The sequence below is a fragment of the Talpa europaea genome, assembly GCF_964194135.1.
Source record: "Talpa europaea genome assembly, chromosome: 4".
In the NCBI taxonomy this organism is placed as follows: domain Eukaryota; kingdom Metazoa; phylum Chordata; class Mammalia; order Eulipotyphla; family Talpidae; genus Talpa; species Talpa europaea.
In genome coordinates this window covers 118,034,315-118,061,619 of record NC_140070.1, presented here as the reverse complement: position 1 = coordinate 118,061,619, position 27,305 = coordinate 118,034,315, and the positions used below count along the sequence as shown (strand labels likewise).

The window sequence follows — 27,305 nt, the reverse complement described above, 5'->3', positions numbered from 1 at the left end:
CTAAATGTGAGAATCCTCAGTGAAGTTAAACTATTGTTTGATTTAAAAAAAATCCATACTCACAGAAAATATCTCCTTATCATCTTCATCATTATTAGCATGTACAGCTATAGTTTCACTGCCTGGCACATGCAATGCCTGACAAATTTTGTTAAAAGAACGAACGAACGATAAAGTGTAAGTGCTGCAGTTATCTTTGGTGTTTTCTACTTTTGTTTAGATGCTTTTCTAAAAATCACTTTGTGCTCTTCAAAATATACTAAGGATAAAGATTTTGCTTCTGACAAGACCTGAAATGGAAACATAGAAAAGCTACCCACTGAGTCTGGGGAAGGAGCATAGCAGATCCTACTCCTAGCATTACCCCCAACTCCACCCCCTTTTTAGGAATAACTCTCCAGGATATTTGTGAGGGGGGTCACCTTCCTGAACCCCTCTTTTCCTGGCCATGCTTTCTCTAGCCTGGGATGCTGAATAAAGAGATGGGTGGAAGTGGTGGAGCATATACAATCTGATTGAGATTTCATTAACTTATGTTCTTTGTGCCACTTAATTGTGGTCTCAGGCCATCTCTATAAATGTGTTTTCCTAAAAAAAAAAAATCTATATCCAGCAGCCTCAAACTCCCACCATTAGTCAAAATTTGAGTTAAGTCACTGAAAAGCTCTCTTTTAAATGTCAATATAATCATAACAATAATTACCATTTGTTGAATGCCTACACAGGGGTAGACTAGGTGCTTTACATATATTACATCTTTAATCCCCAAGTCTGTCATTCAAAGTCTGTATTATTATCCTTATTCTAAAGATAAGGATACGCAACTTGCCCCAGGCCACACAGCTAGTAAGTCCCAGGGCCAAGGCTTGGATCCATGTCTCTGTGTTTCTGGGGACTTTTTTTTTTTTTTTTAATTTTATTTTTATATTCCCCATACAATTACAACCCCCTGAGACTTTTTTTTTTTTCTGTAAGATAAAGTTAAGAATGCATGAGACAATACTCATCAATGACACCAAGGCCATGTTGCTATAAAAACAATGCATGTCCTAAAATATTGTCACTAGAAAAGATGCCACAAGATAGACACTTATGCAAGTATAAAAACTTGACTTCATTTCCTCCATAGTTTTACTTCAAATCCAAGATTTTGCCTCCCTATTTCCCCCACTCTGTATTTGGCATTCTTTGGCTTGCCAGGGTGGAATTGGCTCTTTTTTGTTTACTCCATCTACTGTCCTTCATTCAAATGGATGTTTTGCTATAGAATCAAAGTCTAAGAATTCCAGCAGCAGCGAGTGGACAAAGAAGGAATAGGCAATCACACCTGTCAGGCAGTCACAGAAGAATGACCCCAGCTGAGCCTGTTGTGTTGTGTGCCAGCACATTCCCCTCCCAGGCGAGCCTGGTCCAGGTAACCAGGACACCAGGCTTCTGTGCTGTGATTCAATGTAGGGGTTAGGGTTTCCCACCAAACTTGTATCAGATTTCACAAGTATGACCAGAGCCCTCCTGTATCCCAGGAAGGGTGAGATCATTTGTTTGAAAGCATTTTGCAACTTTTTCCACTTGGTGATGGAAGGTTACTGAGGATTGTAGCCTGGGTACTCATAGATCCCCAGATCTGCCTCTGGATCTTTGCACATACTGTTTGTGTTTTCTCTCTCTCGATTAAATTAATGTCTGCATATTCTTCAGGACCTGGCTTAGTTGTTACCTCCTCTGACCCACAAAAATGGATTTAATGATTTCCCATGTGTTCCCATAGCAACCCTGTCCTTTTTGCAGTGGTTATCATTAATCTGAAAATGGCATTTTAAGTGATCTTTCTCTCTTAGAAGGCTAAGTTCACTGAAGGCAGGGAGTTGAAACACTATTCTAATAAAGATGGACTCTTGGGCCTCCCCAGTGGCACAGTGGGTTGAGGTCAGCACTGTGAAGTTGTCTGTAGCCTCTGCAGAGCCGGTTCGATTCCCGGCTGGTCAGGGACATACCCACATGGCAGGACAGACCTCTCCTGTCTTGCCCGCTGCTCCCCTCAACAATGTACTTCGGTCAGTCTGCCCATTCTGTTCTCTGCTCTGTCTCTGGTGAATTCTCTCATCCTCCCCACGCCTCTGGCCTTTACCCCAGTTCTTGTATAAAAATAAATAAATCTCCAAAAAAAAAAAAAAAAAAGATGGACTCTGAAATTAGGCAAAACTAGTTTTATCGCTTGGCTTTAAGTCCTTTATCTACTTTATTTTGGGTAAAATTACTTTGGAATAAAGAACCAACTAGAGCTTTAGTTTCTTCATTATCAAGATTGTAAGAATAACAAAAACTATCTTGTTGAGCTGTTTCGTGGATTAACTGCAATAATGAATCTAAAGTACTTCAATCTGTGCTTGGTATATAATATGTGCAATTAAGGGTACAGATATTCTATTAATTGTTGTACCAAATTTTTTACCATAGCACCTGCTTAGTAAATATATTTGGAATTCAGTTGTATTAGAACAATTGAAAAAGACAGAATAATTGAATACGTTTAATATAAAGTTCCACCACTGGATCTTAGAGGGCCTCAGATAATTTGTTGTCTTCTTTTGTGCTGCTATGAATAGTTGATAATTGCTTGTTTAGTGCTAAATCCCCCATCCTCCCCATGCAACATCAACAGTTCCCTGCTTTTTGCTTTAACTTAGCGGGAGAACAAGGAGCAAAACATATATGTTACAAGTGAAGATAAACCCAAGGTCTAGGAAGGTACTGAAGGACACATTAATGAGCCCACCGTCCTCACAAGATGTCAATTAAACTGCAAACTCCAAGAGACAATGAATTATAATTTTAGTTTGCTATGACATTGCTAACATACTGTGTAGGCCTGACATATAGTATGTAGGCAATAATTGTTTGCTGAATGAAGTAGCAGACACACCAGAAAGGTTTGAATTGGCCCAAATTCTTTAGGAGCCATTGAGCCCTGTAACTCACCAGTTTGGTTAATTTTTCAAACACTTTGCTTACATTTGCATTAGTAATGTGTAAAGAGATGGAGAGAGGACTTTTTCTTACAGAGCCTGTATTTATCTTTCTCAACTCTTTAAAGATTTGCTCTTGTTTTATTATTTTCAGGATTTTATGAACATATTTATGTTAACCATTCTATTTGTGTTTTATAGATTTGTTCATATTTTAGCCCTTCTGGACTGAAATGTTTAAAAAATTTCAGTTTGGCATGCATATCATACCAGCACATTTCAAATATATTAGTTCAGTCCACTAATAGGATACCTATACCTGTAATTCAGGCACTGTATAAAACACTGAGAATACTGAGACCATTCTCTGGTCTAATCACAATTTTCCTTGAGATCAGCTAGTGATCTGAACTTCCCTCTGGGTGCAGTACATTTTAGGATAAGATCATAACTTGTTTCTGGTTTTCCTAATCACTTGCAGATGCCAGATTTGTACTGGCTGTTTGGATGCTTCTGTATGGCTTTCTTGCTCTAATGCTTCTCCCCATGAACATGATCCTCTTCACTGGGCAAAATAGACCCTGGTCCTCTAGCTGCTACAAGGGGAGGCAGCATTATCTCAAGAATCTCAGGTTTTCAACCCACACGGTTATGAGACCAGGATTTTCTCTTTCTAAACATCCAGGGGCCCTGTCCTTGCTCTATTTCTGCATGATGCTGTGGAGAATATTGCATTTGGAGTCAAGAGACTGAGGTTCCAAAGTTAATTCTGCTGTATCTTAATTACAAGGCTTTGGCATTTAGACTCATGTGGTCCTTTATCTGAAAACGAGGTTAAACTTAACTTACTAGTTTTCAGTAAATATTAAGAACTACTGCTCATAAAATACCTCATAAATGGAAAAGTGCTCATAAATGTAAGTTATTATTCATTACCATCTGCAATGTCATTTACAGATTTTACATGAACATACTGAGCTATACAATCTTATAGAAACACAGAGTTGAGTGACCAGAGTTTAAATTTTCCAATCTCTCAGCGAGAACTTGACTTAATGATATGTATTTGCTCAAAGATTAACGAAGCTGACTGTACAAAAGGAATGTCAGTTTCTTGAAGGCAAAAACCCCTCATTTTTATGGGTTTATAGTTGGCAATGAAGGAATATTAAAGAAACAAAAGAGAAACCTTAGTCAATGATTTTATTTGGTCTTTCCCAGCTTGTGCTGTAGCTGAACTAGAAAGAATAAAGAATGTTCTCTCTCAGCAATTCAGCCTATAAATGTGTAATTCAATGAACATTTATTGTATGTTTGCTTTGCGGTACTATGCTATTTATCTAGCTATAGTTTTCCAGTTGTTAAATTAGGACTTTTGTATTTATTAATTCAAAAGCACCAAATTCTCAGTCTTTAAAGCCAAAATACAAAGTTAAAAATACCAATCTAGATATGCAAAATGAACAAGATGGAATCCCTGTATTCAAGGCATTAACAATTTAGTTGGGATGAGAGATAAGTAAACAACTTACTATAACACAAGCCAAAATAAACAAAAAGATAAAACTTCCAAAGCCTCAATATTATTTCATATAATAAGATGTGTTTGTGACTAAGCAAAATGAGGATGTACATTTCTGGCTAAAAGTGAGACTCTGTAGGTAGGTTCAAAAGATGTGTTTGACAGAAGTGTTGTAGGCCCATTTAAGGGAACAGGGTGATGTGTGGTGTTAACACACTTTGAGAGTCACTTATGGAGTGCTCTCATTGTGCAAAAAGAGAGGTCGACTTTATTCCATGATTGATGGTGACTTAAAGAGGTTGGAAGAAGCATTATATCCTCCAGGGAAAAGCAACTCTGGGGGCAATTTGAAGACTGGATCTAAAAGGTAAGATGAAATGTCAGTGGTGTGAAATTATGAGATGAGAAAGATGATTATACATTAGCAAGGTCAGAAGAGTGCTGGTATTATTTGTGGTTCTCAGATTGAGGATTGGTGGACCAGGCTGATGGTTATCACATCAGCATTTTCTTCCTATGCCTCCATTTTGAACCAGGTCAAACTACATGGTGCTTTATAGAGGTGTAGAAAATATAAATCTTCTTTTTTCCTAAAGATTTATTTATTTATGTATACAAGAACTGGGGTATAAGCCAGAGGTGCAGGGGGTGAGAGGATTCACCAGAGACAGAGTGGGGAACAGACCAGGCAGATCTACTGAAATACACTGCTGAGGGGAGCAGCAGGCAAGACAGGAGAGGTCTGCTGGCTATGGCCAACGGGGTGCTACAGTGGCTGGTGATAGCTTGATAGTGCTGTCTTTAACCCCTGCACCACCAGGGAGACCTGAAAATATAAATCTTTTATTTCAATAGGCTCATTTTAAAGAGGTTGACTTAAAGTGAGAAATGTTGAAATACTGGGTTGTCGACATAGAAAACATACGTCATGACTTTTCTGACAACCCAATATAACCAATTTAAAAATCAAAGGGGCTATTTTGAAGAAGTGGGAGAGCAACTGACATATATGTGCATTAGGTGATGGGGGAGGGACGTGTGTGTGAATGCGTGAATGTGGACATGAGCAGTCAATATTTTTCTCTAGAGACGGGGACTGTAAAGATGCCGATGATGACAAAATACAAATTAGTAGGTAGAACTCTAGAGAATTTAATACCTACATTATCCACAATTGATATTTAATATGGAGTAAAGTCTGTTATTTAGTTTTGTTTTTTTTTTTTATTGAGGTACCATTGTTTTACATCCAGTGTTTTGACAGTGCAGGATTTCTCCCTCAGATGTAGTCACTGTAGTTTTCCCACAATCAAAGCACCCATAGTCCTCCACCATGGTCCATTGTGTTAGATCTGAGCAATCCAGAGGGAAGAGGAAGGGAGGGCTGAGAAGTTGCTTATTTTTATCTTTTCATAATATTCTGTACATTAGAGAAAACCTTATAATAAATATATAGTTAAACTGTATGTTTCTATAACATTTATTTCAGAAAACAAAATAAAGAAAGAATTATTCGGATATGATCAATCAATCCCATAAATAGTGCTCCTGAAGTTCTTTTAATTGTTTTTGTTTCATTCACTTTTCAACAATCATCACTATCCTAGGTATGAAAATAAATACATAAAAGAGTTGATATCTCATAGTTGAAATATTTAAATCAAATACCTGATACTTGATTTGTTTAATTATAGGTCTTCAGCTGTAGAGGTCGGGAGTGTGTTTTCTTGCTTACAATGACCTATTTTCTATTCTTTTAACTGCAGTTCAAACCCCACTCACTCCAGGAAGCTTCCTGATTGCCCAAAGCAGAATTCTTCTTGTGTTCTGGGCTGCTTTCAGAGCAAAGTTCTGGGCTTCAACCTTGCCTGGGGCTACCATCTACTTTCAGGCAGAGAGATACACATCAGACTACAATTAGTTCACTGTTCTCAGAAATCCATGGCTGAATGGAACATCCTGAATATTATCACTGGTCAACAAGAAAATCAAAGTAGTATACCCAGCACCAAGGCTTGGCAGTACCTTTTTGGGACTTGGATTGTATGCAGTATTATGAAAAGATAGTACAACACCTTATTTTTAATGACAAAAAGAAGATTATAGAAATTGTTGATAAAAGTTATTTTAAATTGCTACAGTCCCATTCCATGTGACTCGGTAATAGTGGTCATTAGAACTGAATGCTCAATAATGGAACAGAAGGGAGCCTAGGTCTGTTAGTTACTATTTCAGATTTTAAGAATGTCATTTGAATCTCATCTTTTCCTATCTATGAGCAGGAGATGATGTCTCACTCACAAAGTTGTGAGGGAGCCAATGGAATAACACACATAAAGCACTAAGAATTTACCCAGAACATAGTAAATTCCTGAATACCTAGCAAGTATTAGTTATGAAAAAATGTTTTGAAAATAGGATAGCCCATTAATAATGGTTAATCAACCCATAACCATTATTAAATGTGCTAACTATTCAGCATAAACTGTTAATACTACATACTGGTAAGTATACAATGGTCATGATCTATATATGACTATAATATTATTATTTTTATTCTATGTATTTGTTTACATTATGAATAGGCAATTCCCTAAATCTTTGGTTTCTCTTTTCTTATTAGGATGGCAGAGATGTTGACTAGTTTAAAAATGATAAAATTCATGAACACTTGTTATTTTAAAGGGATCCTATAGATAGGGTATTTCTCTCCAAAGTGTAAAATAGTCATTATCTTACTTATTGCTCTTTTACATACTGCTCATTTGTAATATACTCTGCCCATAATCCTCAGAACAAAGCATTATGGACAGCATAATGCATCCAGGCACACCCCTTTTCTGTCTGGGGTACCATCAGTACCCATTCTCTCTGAGCATAGTGTTGCTTTTAGTCCTGTGCAACAGAGACTTGTTCTCCTGATTCTGTCAACTCTATGTGGCCCCCAGGCCAACTGAGCTTGGCTCATTTTTAGGTTTTGTCAATTGCTTTGTCTGAAAAATGTAAATGGAAAGAGGGATGGGTACAGTGGAAATTTGGGGGAGGGTGAGAAGGAAAGACAATAGACATAAGTGAAGTAATTGCCCTAAATTACACACTCTCTGCTAAATGGCCATGAGGAAGGATCTGAGTGAAAACCTAGACTGTGGTGCTGGGGGTGGGGGAAAGGGTGGGTGGGGGGGTCTGTCTAAAAGGTGGGGGGGGTTCCTGTGCACATGGAACAAGGGGGCGGGGCTCCCTGGTTCTGCTATGGCTGGCAGGAAATGCTCCCCTAAAATCCCCAGGGGTTATTTTTCTGAAGATAAATTGTTTGAGGGTCTCTAAATTGAAATTTTTAGGGAATAGAGGGGGAGTTAATTTGACAAATTTATTCCCTCTACCCTTAGTTGAGTAAGGGCAACTGACAACTTGTTCATATTGAGGGTGTGCCAGTTAAACAGAAAGATACATTTCCTGTTGTTGTTGTTATTTTTTGTTTTTATCAATAAATAGTTTGGTATTCCTCAATCCCCAGAAAGATACATTTTTAAATAATGTGAACTTGTACAAAATTCCATTAAATGCTTTTCCCCCATTGTTAGAAGAAAGATGCTTTTTCTACAAGACATCTCCTTTTACTTTTGTTCCAAGATCATATCTGTTAGTAATGACTTTCTGGTATGATAAAGGAAAGACATAGTTGGTCTCCACTTGAGTGAATTGTGAGATGTGCACTTCAGTTTTACAACAAAGTAGAACTAATCCCAATTCTGACAAAACCCCCAATTTGAGGAGTAAGAAACACTGGAGATGGCAGGGGTTTGAAGACTGACAGGCCTCTGGTTGAATCTGTCCTCATCCAATCACTGTACGAGCTTGTGCTCCAGGTCTCACTTTGCCTTTAAATGGGCATAAAGCAATAGTATTCATATCAACTAATTTAAAGTGCTAAATCCTATGTCTAACTCATAAGAGGCACTTAATAAGTATTCCTTACTATCTAAAGAGTGAAATTGGCATGAACTTTGTTGAAATAAATATGTCGCATCACTGGAATCTCAAACATAATGCAGGCATTTCTTAAAATGTGGAAAACCCAGGCTGATTCTGCACAGAAGAGCTTGGAACACACAGTCAGGATATCTTTACAACCTGTTTAGCTTTTTTAGGTGATGAGAGGGATTTTGTTGGCAAATTCGATAATATAGGAAGCGTAGTCCTTTGTTTCCGCTACCTAGTTTGGATTCCTGACAAGATCATCCCAGTCAAAACCTGAGTGCAGCACAAAGCAGGTCTAATTCTGAAGAAACAGTGCAGTCCCTTTAACCTGAACAAAAATATTTCAAGGGTAACTAGAAAGTGCGTAAGAGGATTCAGATGTTCCGTGACACACATTTAAAATTCTTCTATTTCCAAATGAGAGCACCATAATATGCAGAAGCAAAGTGCATCAAAAAGATGAGGGTCCTTTGAGGCAGGCGTTTGGAGAGCTGTGTAAGTATTATTTGAAAAATAATCCTCAAAGAAGGATCAGGAGAAGAAAGCATGTAAGTGAGGGGCATAGAGGCTGAGGCTCTGTATTTGCAAATGAGACCGCAATAGGAACTTGACCTGCTCGGGTAATTTTACCAGATTCTAAACCCTGAGTCGAGTACCCTGTTACCCATGCCTCTTACTCAAAGTCTGTGCAAGTGCGTTCCCTTCCACATAGTGCAAAACACCAGGGAGCCATGAGCCTGCTTTCTGCCTGCAGGGCTCGTGGATGGAGGGTTAGGAGCCTCTTTCCTGCAGGTGTTCGTCTGATGGGGTATTCTGCAGAATGACCTACCGATCAGGCTCACTCAGTCCACTCAGAAAGTAAATGCCTGCAAGATTACTGCTGAATCAATAGTAGAAGTACTGCCAAATTGTAAGTCAAAGAAGGGCAATACTAATAATAGTAATAATAATAATAATTTCTTATTCAAGGAGAACCCACTCTGTACCAAGGACCACTTGACTTTATATATTATTTTGGATTTTGAAACAACTCTGTAAAGAGATATCTATTATTGGTCTCCTTTTATAGATGAGGAAACTGAGACTCGTCAGTTAGTGACTTGATGAGTTCATAGCTAGCTAGTGATGAAACTTTAATTTGAAGTCAAATTCAACCTGCTGCAAAGTCCCTGTGGACTGTATGAACCTAAGACAAAAATAACAACAAAAGAACAAAACATACTTATAATAATAGGTTTTTGCCTCTGACCCCCAAAAGTTTTCTTTGCATTGTAAGGCTCAACTGGCCTAAGAACTATCCCTGACTTAAAAAAAAAAAAAAACTTAAATGGGCCTAATCATTTTTTCCTAATTTTCTGACACAGCCCAACTCTCTTCAGAATAGACTTGAAAAGCAGTATAATCTATCTCTAATCTGCCATTCTTTTTCTTCTCCCTAAATGATATTTAATATTTTATTTCCTTCAAAAGCTATTTTCCTTTGTTAACTCCAGAACTAAGAGTGTGTTAGTTAGGTTGTAGGCTAAGTTGTTGCAACAAGGTATCTGTGATAAATAATGGCATAAATAAGAGAGAAGTTTTTTTCTCTCTCTTCTAACAGGTCACACCTGAGGCTAGCTCAGCTGTCCTCAACCCCTGTTTCCTTGGTTGTTAGAGCTGCCATCACTTCCCAAGAAACAGGGATGATGCAAGGGGAAATGCAAGGCAAGTGGATACACCTTTAGGGAGATGACCGGGAATCGCACCCATTGAACCGGCTCTTATCCTGTTGGCCTGAATGCAGCGTCAGAAGCATATGTAGTTGCAAGGGGGTATGGGAAATGTGGACAAGAGGTCTTCTATTAACTAAACAGAAAAGCAAGAGTGTAGACAAGTTGCTAACAAATAGGTACAAGTAGCTGACTGTCACACAATCTGTTTCTAGTTTGGTCAACAGACTGTTTCTCACTATTTTTGAGGTGCTGGAAGTATTAATTATTAAGTCTTCAATGTTCCTCTTCTTTATAGTGAGTTGAATGCCAGGAATCTTGAAAGTAAGCAAATAAAATTAAAACAATCTAATGATCAAGTTTGTGGGTCTCTGGGACACTTTGACCTCTTTACCTGTAAAATTTTCATTGTTAGACTTGCATTAAGCTGGTTTGTTGGATTGCCTATTAAAAGTACAGCTGTTGGGGAGAATTGTTTCTAAAGAGAAGCCAATCATTACATTGGTTTCCCAACTTGGATGATGCTTTGGTAATATTAAGCTTCATACCATGAATCAGGGATTTGTTTAAAAATTGTAGAATAAAATTACTGGCAGTGATCTTATCCAACTCCATATATTAACAGTTGAGAAAACTAAAGCTCAAAGTCATTAAATAACTTCTCCAAAGTAACAGAGCTGGCTAATGGCAAAGTATTTTGTGAAATGGTTGCATTTGTAGTTGCACCTATTCAAGACTAATGAAGTGAATGAGTGAATGAATGAATGAATAGTAAACAACTATGAAAGATAAAACAAGAAGTCATTAAGAAGACTGTAACAAAGAAATTGTCATTGACAAGTAAACAGATGGTAGATTTAAAAGGACATGAGGCAATCATACTTAAATTTTGAGATTTAGGTTTTAAATGGGACACCCTAAACTAGCCATTTATATTTAATTTTCCCTGGGAACTGTTTTGGCTTTGCCTATAAACACATTATGATGACAGCATGCAGGTTCCCTGTTCTGAAGCTCTGCTTATTCCAGAATTCAATCAGGTTAGGTCAGACACCTTGAAAACCATGAGCAGAGTCTTCAAAAGAAACCTAGCACAACTCTTTGAAAATGTATTTTTCCTATTATTAAGACAGGGCACTGTCTTGCTGAGCTGTTTTTCCCTGTATCTCGACAAGTGTTTCATGAGTCACCTATGCTCAGCCTGACAGCGGAATGGTTCAGAAGGTCACAGCCTTTTTCCTGGCTCTAAAAGCCCTCACATTTCTGGAATGAAGGGCATTGTTTCACTGGTAGGAAGCTAATTAGGTTAAGAGATACATTAATGAGCTTTGCTGTAGTCTATACACAGTAAATAAAGAAAAGAAAGGATAACAAGGAAAAGAAAGTCAAAATACATAATGAAAGCCTTAGAAAGTTGAGTATTCACACATAAAACTATCTGAAGAAAACCAGAAAGAAAAATTAATTTGCTTCTTCAGTCCTTAGAGCACAGATTTCCAGCCTTGGTTTTGTGGCACTCCAGGATGTCCCCAATTATCTCAACAAATGTCATGAAATGTTCCAAAGAATTCTCAAAATGAAATTAGTTTTATTTCATTTAAAAATAGATGGCCAGTAGCTCTTTCAAGAGGAAGGGAGTCAAATGAGCAATTGGCTGCCACCAGCTAAAAAGTTTTCAAAGCCCCAGGTTAGGAATGATGAAAGCTGATATGCTTTTGGAATGGAATTTTTTATACTTCTCTAGACATTTTTATCTTCCAAATCCTTGAGATTTTTTAAAAAAGATTTATTTATTTATACAAGAACTGGGGTACAGAACAGAGGCACAGGAGGGTGAGAGGGTTCACCAGAGACAGAGCAAGAGCAGAACAGCCAAATGGACCAAAAACACTGCTGAGGGGAGCAGTGGGCAAGACAGGAGAGGTCTGACGCACCATGTGGGTATCTCCTTGGCTGGCAGGGAATCAAACCCACGCTGTACAGACTGCGGATAGCTCCACAGTGCTGCGCTCAACCTGCTGGCCACCAGGGAGGCCTGAGATTTCTTTTTTTTTTTTTTAATATATATTTTTTTTAAGAGGCATGTTTTTTTATTTATTTATTTGTTTGTTTGTTTATACATGCACTGGGTACAGTCAGAAGTGCGGGAGGGTGAGAGAATTCACCAGAGCCAGAGCGGGGAGCAGAGCAGGCAGAAGGACTGAAGTACACTGCTGAGGGGAGCAGCGGGCGGCAGGAGAGGTCTGCGCGCCATGTGGGACCCTCCTCTGGTGGCCGGGGAGCAGCTGGGGATTGAACCGGCGACGCGGAGGCTGCGGGCAGCTTCGCAACCCAGCGCTCAACCGCTGTGCCACTGAGGAGGCCCCTGAGATTTCTTTTAAAAAAATATAATAATAAAATGATAATGATGATGATAATAATAATAATAATAATAATAATGCATTTTTTAGATGCTTACTTCATAAACTGAACATGTAGGGTTATGGAAAGCATTGATGGAGCAAGAGGTTGGGAATCAGATGCTCTTTCTTCTGGTCTGGCTACTTTGTGGAAGAATGTAAGTTTCTTCTACACAATGAGATTGATAGTACTGACCTCTTAGAGGTACTATGGCATGAAATGAGATCACCTAAGTAGCACAGTGACCGCCTCTTCATATCTACTGTGACAGGAATAACTTTCTTACTGCCTTCTGACTTTTGATATAGAAGAGCAAGCTGATATAAATCTCCCTGATGGAGATTGGTATGATAACATTGGCCCAAGTGTGGGTAATGCCTCCTGTGGAGACAAGCAGAGATCATACTTGGCTTTGCATCTATTTAACAGTGCCTGTGGCAGGAGAGGTGTAAGCCTGAAAAAGCTGTTTTCTGCTCATTCCTATTAGTGAATTGGGATAGCAACCTTTGCATGCCTCTGACATATTTGTACTGTACTTTTTTAAAAGTTGCAGAAAAGCTTTTGTAGTCAAGTCTCAGATTTTTTTTGTTGAGATTTAGGCAGCAACACGAAAGGGAAGTGTTTTTCCTTGGACAGGTGATTATTTTTCTCTGCCTTTTCTTTATTTTTCTATTAAGGCAACATTGGTTTACATTATTGTTGATATTTTTGAAGTATAAAATTCCCTCCACTCAGGTAGTCTCACTGTAGTGCACACATCACCAATTCACCCATAGTCAACCATCATAGTTTATAGTTCTCCCTTCCCTCTTTGTTTTCACCGATACCCATTATCTCCCCTTGCCTCAATGCTTCAGCTCCATAGTCAGCTTTAAGGTTTAGCAGCTTTTTAAGGTTTTCTTTATCTGACATTTAGTTTGGTTTCTCTATATTCCACATACAAGTGACATTATCTGGTAATTATCTTTCTCCTTCTGACTTATTTTGCTCAGCATTATCCCTTTCAACTCCATTCATGTTGCTGCAAATGGCATGAATTTATCTTTTTTATCCCTGAGTAATATTACATTGTTTATATATACCACATCTTCTTGATCCACACATTTTTTTGAGGCACTTAGGTTGTTCCCATAGTTTGGCTATTGTAAATAGCACTGCAACAAGCATGGGAGTGCAAGTTTCCTTTTGAATTAGTATTTTTGAACTTTTGGGATAGATGCCTAGGAGTGGAATTACTGGGTCATATGGCAGATCCATTTTTAATATTTTGAGACACCTCCAAAATGTTTTCCATGGTGGTTGGACCAGTCTGTCTTCCCATAGCCACATCCTTAACAACTTTTATTGTTTATAGTCTTTTCAATATTGACTGTTCTTACAGATGTGAAGGGGTATCTCAATGTGGTGTTGATTTGCATTCCCCTGGTAATAGTGATGATGACCATTTTTTCATGGACTTGTTTGCTGTCTGTGTGTCTTCTTTGGAGAAGTATCTGTTCAGTTCTTTGGGCAGATTTTTACAACATGAGAGTATCCCAAAGGAAATTTGAAGGCAATATTACTCAATTCCTTTCCTTAAGGAATAAGAAATATGTGGCCAGGAAAGTTGAAGTGGCTTATCCAAAATCACTCTGCAAGTTAGGGTGCTGTTGTCTCCCATTCAACCACACTGCTCTCCTGTATCTTATGGGGTGTATAAAATTCAGAATTGGAAGAATTGAACTTTATCGGTCTCAGCATGCACCCCTGCTATGATTTTCAACTGAGAGAGATAGGTCATCTAATTTTCAAATGGAGAAATTGAGTGGGTAAAGTCTTCTGCCTAACAACACAGAAACTTCAAGAAATGGATTTTGTTTTCAGGTGAGCCTTTAAGTCGTGGTGAGTAGAGAGCTGTCATGAGACAGAAGCATAAAAATAATAAATATAAGTCAAGAATTAAAGCATAAGTGAATCATTGGTTGTAGGTAAAACTCCATTCAGCCTTTATTTAAAATCTGACTATTCTGGGAGGAGTTCATGGTAGAACTTTAACAGGCATAGAAATTCAAATCCATGGCAGAAACTGAGTAGAGCTAAGGTACTAATTAATATTATTCATAACTTACTTGCTTAGAAAAATGTGTATATTTTCATTCATATTATTTTATAAATGTTGGCCAAAACAATCTATTTAAGAGTAATGTAAGTGCCATAAATATTTACCTCCCTACCCCTTGTCATGGAATGGAAGCTCAGTTTTGAAAAGACCATTTAGTTCAACCTCTTACTCAAAGCAAAAATCCTCTCTCCAGCATTCCAGTCAGCCAGTCTCTGCTTGGCCATACTCATTAACACGGTAATGCCTGCTCACATAAACTATCTCTAATGGAAAAGAATGCTCAAAAAAGGACTTGGAAAAAGAAAGTGTGCATGTACACCTTAAAGACATGTTTTTTCCAATCAAGATCTATTGAATAATAATAAAAATAACATCTTCAGTTCAAGTCTACACACCAGGCACTCTGGAGGATTTCTCCTCCCAGATGCTGTTTACATGTCAGACAAGAGGCCGGGCTGCTGGTGGCGTTTTAGCTGTGTTCAGCATAAATACAGCAGTGTGGGCAAAACAAACAACAGAAAAACAGAGGAGAATGCAAACAAACAGACTTTGGCTGCACATTTCTGAGGAAAATACCCCAGGTATGGAAGTGCCTGAAAGGTTAAAAAGTCACATGTCAAGCACGTATGTCTGCTCTCCTTAAAAGGGTAATTGTCACAGGTGTTGGAGTAAATTTACTCTTCCAGGAAGAAGCTCTAGTCTTCTTTAACCTGTACGCTCTGTTAATCAAGATGTGGCTGTGCACATCCGCTTGCTGAAACTGAATAGTTTGTTCAGTTCAATATTTTGCCACACTGCAGCCACAATGTCGTCCATCAGCCTAACTCTTGCACATCTCTGAGAAGCTGCATCATCTACATCCTGAAGATGTAGCAGTTTAACATTTTGCAGTATGTGGCTGCAGGCATTATTAAGAATTGGTAACCAAAAGAAGTATTTAAGTTTATACTTTGAACCTCTTGAAGACTAGGATAATTTTTTTAATGTCCTTAGCTAATTTACCTCTCAGCACTCTAAGTGTTGTTTGAATTTTAAGCAATACCGTAGGGTGTCTTGTAGCAATGTTTCTGGATTGTATTCTGAAGCAATTCACAATTCACAACATGGCCTAGTTATTATGTGCCTAGTGCTAGCATATAAATATAGATAAAAGTAATCTCTGGTCTGGAAGACTATGGCAAAGGTGGAAATCAAGAGATGAAAACAAAATTGTATTTCTTCTTCTCTTTAAAAAAATCATATACTCTAAAATAGATTATGGGAATATTTACCATAATAATCCATGTTCCTTCAAACACACTAACACTAAATAGCTTTATGTATTATATTAACTTCTTTTGTTTCTATTTATATAAGAAAATAGACTTGTGATCGAATGTGGCTTTACTGTTTCTAGCTGTGTCTCTGAGCAAACCTCTTTAACATTGTTGAATCTATAAAGTGGAGTTTGTAATTGTTAACCTTGGAGGCTGGCAAGACTCTAATGTACGTGGAGCTACCTTTCAGGGAACCAAAAAACAGGTGTTTAGTAAATGGTAACTGTTATTATACTTTATGTTTTAATACTGAGACATGTCCAGCTTCAAGTCCAAAGCATTTGAAAATAAATCCTATTTCAGATAACTTTTGGTCATATAAATATGTCCATTTGGAATTTTTCAAATGTTTTACTATGTCATCATGCCATAATTTTTTAATCATGTAAACATGCAAAGGGACATAGATAACATGTATGTTATAAAATCTATAAAACATGTGAACTAGGCTTTCAAGTTAGAGGATGAAAACATCACAAACAGCACTAAATCTTTTTTGAGATATTTTAATATTAAATATTAGCATTTACTATAAAGTTTATTTTATTACTGAATTTATAATTCTCAAAATTACAGATCAGGGTTTTAATACAGTATTTGTGAGAATGGTAAAAGAGGTAGCAGGAAGAGTGAAATACCTGGGTATGGGGTGGAGGAATTATAAGGAGAGAGACTGTGGCTTTTCTATAACATTAACATTTAATTATGCCCTGAACCATTTATGGGGAGTTTTGGCTGAATCCCATTGTCTCTGTGGGAACCATTTTTTTCTCTACAGTTTCATAAAATAAAATAAAATTGCATTTATTAGCATTTTGTAAATTTAAGTACACCAGGGGAAATTGCCTTATTTTGCATTACTTAGTTACCTGAAAGACACAATGCTAGAAACTAATATTTTTACAAAAGACTGACATTAATGATCGGTTATACTTCCCTTAAGAACTTAATAATCTTTGATGAATAAAAAATTCTCTTTTAAAGAAAAAATAAGACAATATTTTAGAAAGAAAACAACAATTGACAGAGGACTCTTGCCCTGTCTAGTAACCCCAAATGACCTTCATAAATCACCAATTAGTGTCTGCACAAGTATCTGTCATAGAAGAGAGTTCCAGGGGAGATACAGACTCGATATGTTCAAGGAAAACAGAAATGGCACATCAAACAAGCTTCTCATGCAAGGTTGAGAGATGCCAAAGTGAAAAACATGAAGTATAAAAAAGCTGAACAAAAAAACATGAATTAAAAAAAAGGCTGGAGTAAAAAGCATGAAGTAAGAGAAGGCTAAAGTGAAAAATATAACGTTGGAAAGAAGATTGATATCTTATTTCATTTTAATGTTAAAAATGAAACAATTTGAATGTGACAAGGCATATGTTTGCTTTTTGGTTGCCTATTGTGGCTGCTAATTAAAATTTTTGTCTTTAGATATCCTCCTGTTTTATACAACTTTTATGAAATGTCTTTTCACTTTGTTTTGTTTTTATGATTCCAACACACTTACAAATAGCTGTGATTTACTCTTTCTTACACCTTAAGCTTAGGAACCCTGAGAGCGCAGGTTCTGTGTGGGATAAATGGTAAACAGCGGCAGGCCTGCGCGGCAATAATACCAGATGTTCATATGCCAGATTTGGGAACACTGAAACCAAAAAAGATTCCCTGTGGAAATGTGCCCTCGGAAGGCAGAAGGAGCTGAGGACTGGTGGGGGTATTGTTTCTGCTTCTTATCTTTTTTTTTTTTTTTCTCCTTCTTCTCTTAAGCATTCCCCATTTCATTGTTTTGATAAGGAAATGGAACTACAGCTGGAAGTCTTCTTTACTGTTATTATTATTGGTGGTGTTGCGGTAACACTGGTTTGCAACACTGTATATGATTCAGGGGAATAGCTTCACACCTTCCTCAGATGTACAAAGCATCAGCAATGGATAGAGAATTCTTAATGTATTTATTTTTTCTTAGAAATCCCTTCTTGTACTGCCTCTCCTGATCATCCACTCCCCATCCACACTCCACAACACACTCACACGTTGCTCCTCTGTGTGGCCTACCACATTGCCTCGCGAACTTGGTATCCTGAAGGGGGTGTGTAAAATTGAAAACAAACATTTTCACAAGGTGTTTACAGCCTTAACAAAGTAAACTAGGCCCTCCAGGTGTCCTTGATGGTAGGAACAAAGGCCTGTGGTGCAGCAAAGAGACCTGGATTTTGAATTACAAGAAACTAAATTTGAATCCCTGCTCCAGGTTCAAGAGCTGTGTGAACTTGGGACATCACTTTCTCCGAGTTTGGGTTTCCACATGAAGAAGTTGGGGGAGTTCTATTTTTTTAGTTACTTTCCATACTTAAGAAAAAATGTCTTAAATGCCCAGAAACCAAAGAATAGAATTTCATTTTATAGAGTCGGAATTGCCTCGGATAATTTTTTTCCCTCTTTATTTTGAATAATTAAAAGTTACATTTAAAAACAAGCAAAAATAAAAAAAAAATTGCCTTTAGACTTCTCTTTAAAGAAGCCAAAGACAATGATGCTATTTGTTTTCTCTTCAGAGTAAAGAAATCTTTATTTCCTTATTACTCTAAGATCATTCAATTTCCAAGCATTTAATAATACATTCTCCTAAACCACAGTGGTTATAAACGTGGACCATTATTAATTATATCATGCATTTTAGTTTACAAACCTTGCTTTCGTGCCTTATGTCAGGCTGCTCCCGTTCTATTAGCTAGGTAAGGAGTGCCCCAGCCACCCCATCAGCTAGTGGGGAAATTGAGACTCAGAGTGGCTGTGATTTGACCAAGGCTGCAGAGACCCAGAGAACCGGGACCTGAACTCAGACATCTCCTAGGGTGTGAACCCATATAAATGCTAATGTGATTAAAATTATTTACTTCAAAGCTAGTTTATACATAAAATGACATTTCACCTAAATCAAGTCAAGACATTGATTTACAGATTGAAGTTTAGATGCCTTGAACTTATAAAATGGTTCAACTGGCCATTATTAAGTGAAGAGACTCACATATCATTCAAAGGTTGGGAATGTCCCTTGACAAATAATATAGGTCGAAATAAAAAAGTCATAGGAAAAAAAACAAAAAAGGAGTAAAGCACAGTTCTTCAGAATTTTGGAGCCATTGTCTCTGAATGAAATATCTAGATGCAGGGATGTGAGAGAGGATACCTTGGACTTGAGCTATGCAGGACTAGGTGGAAATCCTGGTTCTTACAAATCCACTGATACATCCCTTGAAGGCTCTGTTTAGTCATCTACTAAAGTGGAGTTAATATAAACATTTAACTAGCCAGGTTGTTTGTAAGCATTAGAAATAAATATATAAAGAACATGTTATATTGTGCTTGACAAAAATCAGCACTTAATACATGGTAGCTATTGTTAATAGGTTTTGTTTCCTTTAAAATTGTTGCTGGGTCTATTTTGTGGTATGTTGTATTATTTAATATAAGAAATCTAATGTAAGTACAGGAGGAGTTCTATCAGTGGAAGGACTGTTGGACTAGATCGTCTATGAGCTATCGTGTAACTCTGCTCCTATTAATATAATTTATGTTTTCCAACATGTCCTGCCTATTAAAGATACAGATTATGGTAGTGTAATAGAGACTACTCACTTCATGCATGTGATCTGTTATCTGCATATATGTGTGTCTTGCCAACAACTTTTAAAATCAAAACTGCCCACAAGCATAAAGAAAATAAATTATTAAAGTGAATTTAAAAATCATAAATCTTCCTTTTACAAAAGTGGATAAATAAAATGAGTGTAACGAAAGAACATACTGGCCTTCCTTCATTAAAAACAGTGTTAGAAGAGAACTGGCACTGATAACAATAGGATAACAATGATAACTGATAACAATAGGATAACACTGATAACAATGCTCATTTCTAAAGCATCTACTGCACGCAGAATAAGTAGGTAGCAAATTGCAGGTAGCAATTGTAGGTAGCAATAAGGAAACTTGACAGTATCTTCAGGATATTGGAGATTGTGACTCATGATAGTGCCAGGCAGGAGTGGGACATTCTGCACACTGTGTGCAGCCATGGTGCCCATGAAAGAGGGCAAGAACTTCTAAGAGGCAGGTGGGTATGTTTTGGAAACTATGTGGTGATTGACATTGTAGGACATGAATCTCTCTCCTATTCATCCTGGATGACTTTTCCAAGTCACAGACTTTCTCAGGTCGCACTTTCGCCAACTATGAAAAAGAAATGCTAAAATAATCTCCTTCCAAGTTTACCACCCAATGCACAGATATGGCTTTCAGTTATTTTTTTTATAATTTGCCTGAACTCATTGGTTTCTCCTAAATCCATATACTCCTACAGGTGTGTCATTTATTAATTCTTTTTCTTTTTACCCCCACAAAACAACTTCACATCTATTGTTTAGCCTGGATAATTTGGAACATCATACATTTGCATGAAAATCTGAAGTGACTCATAAATATTTCCTAATTTTTAATTGTTACAGTTTAGTTGCAGAATTTACTCCATCAATTTTCCAATGTTTAAATAGTATTAGAAATAGTATTAGAAAATCAAAACTTTCCACTGAAGAGTGACATTAAAGAAAATCTTTTTTTCCAATTGTGTTTTAATTTCCTATTAACCAACACTGTAATTTTCACAGTTTCAAAGCGATCCTTCTCCTATGAATGAAACTGAAGAGTGGGTGTCAGAGATCCAATTACTATGTAGTTAAACACATAAATCCCATGTCTACATGAGATTTTGAACTCTTGACTTGGTCCTTTTCCTGCTTTCTAATGACTCCTAAGGAGAGTGATATATTAAGGAAAAATTCCAATATTGGACAGATATCTTAGAAAGAAAGATGGGAAGAAAAAAGGTGGAAAAAAAGTACCAGGCAACAGGGGTAAAAAAAAAAAAAGTCTCTATAAATGTGACAGACATAAAAGAAAGTGAAGGAAAGTTAAAAATTACCATAGGGCAGCAGGACACCTGCTAAAGAACCTACGCTGCCGGTCACAGCTGGAAAGAAAAATGAAAGAGATGCAAACAACTGTCCTGCAAGCATGAAATCATTCTTTTGTCTTTTTTTTCTTATGAACAATTACAGTATGCAAAAATTAAGGGGGGCATCTCAAAGTATTGGGATGAAAATTTCAGCAGGCTCTGCATATAAATAGCAGAAGCATGGAAGTGTGCCTCTTTGAAAACAGGCCGTGTTTGGGAGCTCCCAGCGCATTGAAGAAAGTGGTAATTAATGCATAGTGAGTGACTTTGAATGAAAGATGAATAGGGGGCATAACAATGGGTAGGCTTTTTCTTTCTTTCCTTTTTTTCTTTTTCTTTCTTTCTTTCCCTCTCTCTCTCCCTCTCTCTCCCTCTCTCCCTCTCTCTCTCTCTTTTTTTTAGGTTAAAGCATTGAAGAAAGAAAGCTGTTAAAAGATGGCAACTGTGAGGCTACAACTTCAATGTCTGTCTTGCATGGCTTTCCTTTCCAGGCTGTGGTGGGAGTTTGTTTTGTATTGCCTTCCTATCACAATGGAGTTAATTTGCACCGATTTCATTTTTGTGCGTGATCCTCAATGTTTTCCTTTCCACTGGATTTTTTTTAAAAAATATTATTTTGGCAGGGCTTGGTCCTTTGATGATCCTTTTGAGCAAATGGTTTGCCCAAAGTTCAGATAGTGCTGGCTCCGTCTTCTTTTTCATTTACAACATCAAGAGGATTACAGAGAATAACTTTGTTGCCCAACATCAATGATATATCTTCAGGCTACTAGAAAGGTAGTTCTCAGAAAGTGTGTCTTCTAATAGTTTAGAACCTCCACAGGCTTCAGATAAAACAAGTATTAAATACAGAAAGCTCACAAGGAGACCAAGGAAGGTTAAACTCACACAACCTCCTTCATCTCAAACACCTGAAATATATCTTTTTTTTTTTTTTTTTGGGCTGTCGAAGTGTGATCATGGTGAAGATAGCAGTAAGATCTTATATAACAGAAGACAGAAAAAGACAGAGAAGGAATCACGTGGAGATGCACACACACACACACACACACACACACACATTAGTGAGAGAACACAAAAACAATCCTGCCAAAAGGCAAGTCATTTATAACGGGCCAAAAATTAAACACAGAATTCGAAGAAGATAGCAGAAACAGGTGCTCACAGCGCAATTTTTCTTTTAGTGAAACCATCTGCCATAAACCAAAATTTAGTTTTAAGGAATTTTGAGGAATTCTCATGACCTTCACATTTAGGAAGGTTCTGAGGATTTCCCCAATGGGGCAGGTAAACTTCTTCCCTGTGTCCACGTCACCCTTTCAGCTGTCCTGGGCATTTCGATGTAGATGATTCCCTCACTACTTCCAATCCTGTCACTTTCTCTGCTCCTTCTCCGTGAACTAGCTTCTCTCATCTTTTGGTTGCAAAATCTGTGAACAGCTCTAAGGATCCTAGGGTGTACTAGCACCATGACTGGGGAAACTGAGCATCCTGGAAGCGGCAAAATCTCCATGTCACAGAGTCGTATTCATTTCAAATGAGTCCATTTTACTGGCTATACTACTGAATATGATTTTGACTTTATACCTTTACATGGCTCTTATACAAATAAATCTGAATCCACAACAATTCCTTGGCGAGATTATAAGCAATAATGCCCCCTTCCTAGATGGGTACTTAGCTACATCAATGATGGCTTCTCCAGAAATGGGACAACTTTAACCATTACAAGTAATTTTACAAACTGAAGTTTAATAATACTATATTTTTGATACATTAAAAACAAAAAGGATTTGAAATTGTGCAAAGTGTGATAATTTGATGTGTATATCTGTGATCTGTGAATTTTATCTTTATATCTGTGATTATTTGTAGATATGTGTGTGTGTTGACAACAATATTTGAAATAGAACCTGCCCACGAGCATACACAAAATAAATTATAAAAAAATTATGCACCAAATAATTCACAGCTCTTATCTCTGGGATGATGAATGGTGCTTCTTTTCCTATTTGTAAAAAGATTAACATGACTATCAAGTCACGAAAAGACATGGAGGAATCTTAACCGCGTGTTGCTAAGTGAAAGAAGTCAGCCTGAAATGCCTGTATGACTAATATGACATTCTGGAAAAGCCAAAATTATCAAAACAATAAAAAGATTAGTGGTTGCCAGGAGTTTGGGGAAAGGGAAGGAGGTATGAATAGGTGGAGCACAGGAGATTCTTAGGGTGTTGAAACTATTTTGTATATTATAAGGATGAACACATGACACCATGCATTTACAAAAATCATAAAACAGTCCAAACATGGAGAGAATCCTCATGTAAACTGGTCTTTATTTAATATCAATATTGTATTATTAGTATCAATATTGCTTCATCAATTAGGACAAATGTACCACACTAATACAAAATGTTAATAGGAAAAACTGCACTGAGGGGTGAGGAGCTACATGGGAATTCTGTATTATTTGCTCAATTTTCTCCAAACCAAAAACTGCTCTAAAAAATAAAATCTATTAATTTAACAAAACCGAGTGTGGTATATTTTGTGATAAAAAGAAAAGCATTCTCAAAGTAACTCCCAATATTTCTTTAGTGCTCAAATCAAGTGCTCAAATCCGCCATTAAGTTTACTCCGGTCTTTCAAGCCACGTGCTCTCTTACAGCTGAAGCTCATAATGAGGCTCCAGGACCCACAGAGGCCACAGCCCTTTGAGGAACAGTGCTCCACCCAAGGGCAGGACCTGTGCCAGACCTGTCCCCTCCTCCCAGCACACTATCTGCTGTAGAGAAGATTCCTGAACAAGGCAAGGGTGCAGATAAATACATGAGCCCATGGAAAAAGGCAAAAATGAACAAATACATAGCAAAATCTACAGAGATTGCACATTATCCATATTTTGAAAATATTAGTTCCACCTTTGAAAGAGTCATCTACTTGTGCAGGATTTATGATGATTTGGGCTCTTCAAGGGGAAAAATTACTTATATAATTGGTCTTTCTCATAATATCTCTGTTAAGTGATACCAGTTAAAAATGTTAGTGCTTTTAAGCTTGGATAATCACCAGTAGCTTACCAAATATATGGCTCTTTTTTTATTAGCATGATTTTACTAGAGCCATTGTGAAAGCTTTTTCTCCAATTTTTCCCTAAATATATAATCCAGAGCTTTCAACACGCATAAAAGTGCTAAAAAAAATCATTTAACCTCTTTGAATTATTTGTAATGTCATAATTTAAGCAATTAAAAGTCACATCTTTATTCTTCATTTAATTTTTGGATTTCAATGACATTTTGAAAATACAGTTCGACACACCCACATCATTTCTAGAAGTTATACATGTAAAGAATCTGAATTTTATAGGAGGAATCAATGGGAAATAGAACAAAGGAAATAACTTTGTTATTTTTTTTTAAAAGCATATCTTATATACCACAGTCCTTAAATAGCCTATTTTTTTTTCAGAAGAAAAAACATTATTAAGTGCATTACTGCCTCAGTTCCTCTGTCATAATTAATATATATACTCTTAAATATAAGATACATAGTGTTGGCTGCAAAGATGGCCCAGCATTTTGGACTCTTTTCATTATTTTGCTTCTAGTAGCACTTAAAGTCTCTGGTGTCTTACCTCTACTGAGACCTGGCATTTCTTTGTGTTGGAGAGGCAATTTAATCCATTTTTACTGCCTGCAAACAGACTTTCAAACAAAACCTCAAACTCTTTGAATGTGCCCCAAGGATTCCACCATACCTATAATCCTCCACTCTCTTCTGGGGCTGTGGAGGGTGGTGACAGGAATAGAGCTGGCACCAACTAGGGAGCCTCATTAGTGTTTGTGATTTTGATTTCTGTTACCATTTTGCTCTGTGGACATTTCAAAGTTGGTGCAATAACTATCCTCACATCTCACTGCACTCCTCCCTCAAGGCCCCCGAATTCAAGCCACCCGGAATGATCTGGAGCAGTGTCTCCAGACCATGGAGGAAGTGAGCAGACATGCATTCTCTCATGGAGTCGGGGGGTTCTGATTGTGAAGAGATGAATGTTCAACATCTGGATGTTGCCAGTTTGAGCAAACAACAGAAAACCAACTCTGCCATGATGATCATCCTGAATTCTACACAGTTATTAATACCTCTGGGCATAAAGAGGAGGGACATGTGTGCCAGGCCATACAGAAGCTTGGACAAAAATGAATTAGGATGGAGAGATTAAAATGAAAATGATATGGGTTGTCTCTGTGGGAAATCATATTTCATGCTTGGGAAAATAGTTCATTCTGAAGGTGGTCATCTGAAATGTTGAGACCAGTGGATTAGAAGGAACCACAGGCAAAGAACATTTTTACAAATAACTGTCACATGACAGGCAAGTGATCTCTAACTCTTGCAACCATCTTGACATCATTATTCCATTTTATGGAAGGTTAAATGTGTTCCACCTTCTTTGTTCAAACCGAGCCTGTCTGATCCAGGTCTGCTTTTAACTGCTATACAGACTAACTTCTTTTTTTTTTTTTTTTTTTAAGATTTATTTATTTATTTATACAAGCACTGGGTACAGTCAGAAGCACAGGGGGGTGAGAGAATTCACCAGAGCTTGAGCAGGGAACAGAACAGCCAGATTGACAAAGTACACTCCGAGGGGAGCAGCAGGTGGCAGGAGAGGTCTGTGCGCCATGTGGGACCCTCACCGGTGGCCGGGGATCAAACCGGTGCTGCAGAGGCTGCGGGCAGCTTCACAGCCCAGTGCTCAACCACTAAGCCACCAGGGAGGCCCCAGACTGACTTCTGATGGGAGTTTGCAGGTACTGGGATAAGTTCTAAGATATCTTTTCCACCTCTCTTGTACACCCTCCCCTTCTCTGTTGAACTTGTGATTGGCTGTTAATTTTAAATGTAGGGAACATTTTTAAAGTAACAAAAATGTAAACACTTAATACTTATAGATGCAATTTATTTCCCTATTATGAAAAAACATGTAACAAAAGCATTGCTCAAATATATCCTTTCAGAACTATTGAATCTTCTATTTGTTAATGTATAGACTTAGTTGACTAAAAGTTTTTTTTTACCATTGCTACTTTTATCAAATGCACATAACCCAGAAAAGCAGGAGAATGGAAGTCATCTAAAAGGAAAGGGTTCATAATACCATGGAAAGAGCAGAGCCTTCACACCAGCAAGCTCTTGGTTTGAATCCTGATGCCCCTGATGCTGAGTGTATAACAATTACTTATCTCTCTGAGTGTCACTCAAGCATATTAATGTGGAAACACATTGTTATCTTTTACATGCACTTCATTTTATTTATCAGTAGTAGAGTAGAGTCAGGTGGGTGAGCCTATATATTGGACCAAAAATACATTTTTCACAATCAAGACATGAACACAAGACCTTTAGTAGATGTGGCAACATTGGTCTGAGCCAACACTCAACTTTTTGTATGTCAACTTCCATGTTTGTAAATAAGATGTTTGTGTATGTGTGCATGCTGTAAGGGTGTAGAGGTAAGAGAAATAAGTAAAATTGCTTTGCTGATATTTATGATTCAAATTCAAGGAAAACATTTATGTAACTTTCAAGATTCAGGTTTGTAGAAGTAAGCCAGATTCTAATCCTTTAAGAAGAACGAGACTGGATCTATATAAATAGTAGCACCACCATGAAACTGTGGTGTAGTCAGTCATAAGTCTACTCAATTAACGTATATTTAGAAACTTTCTAAGAGTCATTTTCTTTCCTCAACTTTTAAACCTATCACATTTTACATTAGTCTCTTTCAAGAGACTTAGGAGTATGTGAATTTTTCATATACATTATAAGTGCATATATATGGTTTCTTTATGGCAGAAACGTGTTATGGTGATTTTTAGAATTTTACCTCCTACATAGGAATAGTAATCCTAACAGTTCATGAATGCTTACCAAGTCCCAAACTTTGTCTTCACAACTTGCTATGGACTATCCCAATCTACAGGTAAACCCATTTTATAAATGGGGCAGCTGAGGCATGGGGACTTTAGCCTTACTGCCTAAAGTCAAAGAACAGCAAAGTGGTGGTTTGAATTGAATCCAAAATTGAATCCAAGTAGACACTTTCAACCACTTTGCTCTCTAGTCTCCTTGAAAAGTTCTAAGAAAATATTTAGAAATAAATGAAATAACGGACACAAGAGTTTCTATCTAGGACAAGGAATCTGTTCCTCTTAAAGTCCTCTACTTTCCTTTTCAAAATTAACAAAATTGAGTTGATTTTAATTTTATTCTTTTCTCCTTTTGAGAAAGCAT

General features: G+C 37.3%; 1 pseudogene across 1 annotated transcript in view; it reads left to right on the top strand.

Annotated features, from left to right (window-relative positions):
- The window catches only part of LOC311170344 (ADP-ribosylation factor-like protein 4A), a 39,732-nt pseudogene extending 33,177 nt beyond the window's left edge, over positions 1–6,555 (top strand). Inside the window, exons 3-4 of the transcript in view lie at positions 4,746–4,855; positions 6,255–6,555. The product of the transcript in view is annotated as an ADP-ribosylation factor-like protein 4A (transcript). The remainder of the gene's footprint in view (positions 1–4,745; positions 4,856–6,254) is intronic.
- Positions 6,556–27,305: the final 20,750 nt, after the last annotated feature.